The sequence below is a fragment of the Protopterus annectens genome, chromosome 4.part0 (genome assembly GCF_019279795.1).
Source record: "Protopterus annectens isolate FY-2018-M chromosome 4.part0, PAN1.0, whole genome shotgun sequence".
In the NCBI taxonomy this organism is placed as follows: domain Eukaryota; kingdom Metazoa; phylum Chordata; order Ceratodontiformes; family Protopteridae; genus Protopterus; species Protopterus annectens.
The window spans coordinates 285,849,423-285,853,223 of record NC_056733.1 but is presented as its reverse complement, the minus strand read 5'-3'; the positions used below and the strand labels follow the sequence as shown (position 1 = coordinate 285,853,223).

General features: G+C 36.3%; 1 long non-coding RNA gene across 1 annotated transcript in view; it reads left to right on the top strand.

The window, feature by feature from the left end:
* LOC122799300 overlaps nucleotides 1-1,076 on the top strand; it is a 163,876-nt gene extending 162,800 nt beyond the window's left edge. The window contains exon 2 of the long non-coding RNA XR_006364451.1: nucleotides 338-1,076. This is a non-coding gene — a long non-coding RNA (uncharacterized LOC122799300). The remainder of the gene's footprint in view (nucleotides 1-337) is intronic.
* Nucleotides 1,077-3,801: the final 2,725 nt, after the last annotated feature.

Sequence of the window (3,801 nt, the reverse complement as noted above, 5' to 3'; positions counted from 1 at the left end):
ATTTTATAGTTTGCTAGCTAAAAGAAGGTTGTGTTATTTGACAAAAATGTCTAAAGTAATGTACTTTTTTCTAAAATAATGGTAATGAAGTCAAGAACTGTAATTTAATAATGCTTCTTTATTGGTAAATCAAAGTCATGCTTTCAAAAACAAGCCAGAAATGGATAACTGGCACATAATGCATTTGACATTCACTCCACTGAATGAACAATTTTATTTTACAGCTATTAGCTTTTAAATGCCTTTCACTGCGCTGATACATTTCTGATTTGTTAAGAATTAAGGAGAGTCTTCATTATCTCAGTCGTAACAGTCTTCTTTATGTTTTATTTTTCAGTTAATAGATTGCTGTGTACAGTTTCAAGGCTGATAGTGTTCATATGAGCCAAGAGCCTGCATCGTGATTTCAACTACTCATTACAACAGGAGAGCACTATATCATTTATATCAAGGTTCAAGAAGGCCAGCGATGTGCTATAGTAGGACAAGAATAAACTATATAGGTGAAAAGGACTTCAAAGTAAGCACAACACCAAGTTTAACATGCAGGTTTTAGGTCATGGAGTCTCTTACATATCTACAGTGTTGAAGGACGAGTATAGTGCAAATGTTTACCTGGCATGCATGAATTCATTCTTATCAACATTATGTTCAGTCTGTAATATGCAAATTCCCTGACAGACGTCAAGAAGCCCTTGTGTAGTTCATCAAACTTCCCTTTAATTTCCCATTTTTTTTTTAATTTTTCCATCTTCTTGTATCTTCACCATGTAGTACTGTCCTTGGTAATAAACAGTGGAAGCATTGTGTGAATGTGGAACTTAGCATAGCAGCTAGCAAAAATATAGTTCACAAATGAATAACAGCCATTTTATTATTATGTGATCTGATAATGTACTTGCTATGTGCTTCAACTATACAGAGAAGAAATATATGGATTCTTACTGGATTATCTTGCTGATGTCTGATTTGGAAGCTATAAATAATGGATTTAAACCTGGAGTAGAGATTTTTTTGTACTCTGCCATTCATGCATATTCTGTAAATGTATTATATGAATAAATGTATGAAATATAGTTTTGCATTTAGTGCCAAAGACTATGACTTAGAATGAGCTGCTTCCTGCAGCTGAGGGGACAAGGTTTGAATCCTTCCATCTCTATTTACCTATTGTCTGATTCTTAGCAAGTCACTTAACCATGCTGTGCTTTCTGGTTGCCCTTGAAAATGAACACTGATGTCTAGTGGACATGCTAGTTGACAAATGAATAAAATAAATTCCAGAGTTAAGAGTATGCCATAAAACTATTAATCAATGATGTCACAAAGTTGAAAGTTCATCTTGAAGTAATCGTCATGTGACTTGAAATAAGGTAAACTATGTGACTGTGAGAATTTAGTACAAAGCGATTTGTGTGGTATTGGGATGCATAAGAAAATATATATGCAGTTGAAGAATACAAGTGTTTCATTCTGATGAAGCTGGCAACCATGTCTTAACTCATTCCCTCCTGTACAACTCTTTTGAGTGTGTACCTTTAACTCCTAATGGGTGTGGCCTGAGCCTTTAAAAATGAAGTTATTACCTTACAATTCTAACAAATACTCATTGACAGAGGTCAAATATCAATATAAGTGTGTTTGCCATCATGTATGCTTCAAGATAAAATACTCTGATACCTTGTATGTAGCATGGTTTTGGAATTATTAATGCAAGTATGAACAAGTAATATTTAACGCCTAGCAGAGTAGTAGGAGGTAACTGCAGATGCACCTGGAGGCATCACTCGGATGTAATGAGATATCCATTTTAGTGTATGCTATAAGGTGGTGGAAATTCTTTCTTCACAAAACCATGAGGGAAGTCCAGAACAGACTATGGAAAACAAGGCAATAGAAGAAGTTGTATGAAAAAAGATAGTAGAACAATGTTCTTCATGGCTATATAATAAGACCCGACTATCAGCTTTATCAGAATGGAACACTTTCAGGGAACCAGCATTGCAATTGCTATAAATAAAGGGGCAGAATATAACTGATAATTTGCTTCAGTCACAGAAAATGCAAACCTAAAAACAAAATGAAAACTATGAACTCTAATGGTGGTAACAAACTCTACTAGTTTTCATTCAGATAGTACAACTCATAGCTCTCAACCAATGAGGAACAGATCTCAACAGAAAAGGGAACAGATCCAGAAATAATCAGGTACAGTCAGGGACACTTTTCAAATATTAGTGCCATTAACTCAAGACACTGACAAAATAAGGGAATGTGAATTAATATACAGATTATGATGTAAAAAATTCTATAACTCTAGTTATTGTCATTATTTAGTAAGGGTAATTCACTACATTTTCTTCAAAATTCACTAATTTTAGGAAGGATTAACAGGGGCAAGACTAAAGTTTGAGTTACAATTAGGGACCTTCCTAAAAATCAGGGATAATTGAAAGGTATGGAGTCTCAGGATAAAAAGAAAAAAATCCTGAGGCTCAGAAATGCAATGCGTTGAACTAGCAAAAAGAGGGGGTCGAAATAAGCCCTCATGAATAAGGGACTTTGCTGAGCTGTGCTAAGTTGCAAGGTGGTGTTATACAACTATCCCTTGGTCAGCCTGCCATGGTCTGCAACAACCTGATATTGCAGAGATATCAGGCAACGAGTGCGGAATGTCGGATCTGTAAAAACAGGGGATATAATAATTTTTATGCCAGGTAGATGCATACAGACATTATGAAATGTGAGATGTAGATAGAGAGCTGCTTCTTCCTTTAACCTTTACTCACATGAGCTGATCTCCTCCCTGTCACATGACTCACACCACATGTTACTTCATGTTACTTTGAATTCTTAAAGATACACTACTTCACTTATCAAGTGTGTGACAGGCAGCAGGGTTAAATAATGTTGCAGATCATGACATGTGGCACTTGATGCATCTGAACACATGAACCACATCATGGGAAGACTGCCTTTTTCTTGCATTTTGTACATATTTGTGAAATGATATGCTCAGAATCATGGTTTGTAGCAATGATACATAGCTGAGTTTCCATGTGTCTGTCAGGCCATTCACCCAGGTCCATTAATAAGTGTAAACAACTCAATCTGATTTGCACACTGATTATGCTAAGTGAGCTAAAAAGTTTCTGAATCAGCTGAGGCAATTTTCATCCCTAACTGACAGTCAACACATTGCTGACTCATGAAATACTGTTTTGAGATCATGCCCTGGTAGTTGTATTTCAGATTGCCTAATCTCATACATCATATGGCTATTTGGTTGCTTAGACAGAAATTGGTTTCTTCGCCACCACAAATGATGTGATCTTTGAAAACAGCAGCAGCAGCAGCGGCAGCACCAAAGTTTAACTGTTTAATTACAAGAAGAGGAACAGCAATCCTTGAAATGGCAAAACAGTTACAGCAAACCTGGGCTGATATAAGTTCAAGGCTGCAGTATGTCAGAGAATTTCCCACAATCTGAGATACAGTGATTATAGGATTATGAAATACAGTAAATAAGTGTGTGGGATGCACAGTCCCTACAATGGGGATGAAGCCTCCCTTCAAAATGCTTCAACAGTGTAACAACCAATTTAAGAATTTGTTGTGTAAGTGATGGACATCATGCTTTATTTTGTTGCATGACTCATATTACCTTGTCTTGCACATATGATATGGAGTTGTACAGTTTCTTAACTGATGTATTTTGTTTAATTGTTGTTGTTGTCTTTCGGCTTTTCCCAGTTAGGGGTCGCCACAGCGGAACTCCGGTCCGCTAATGATCGTCAGTAG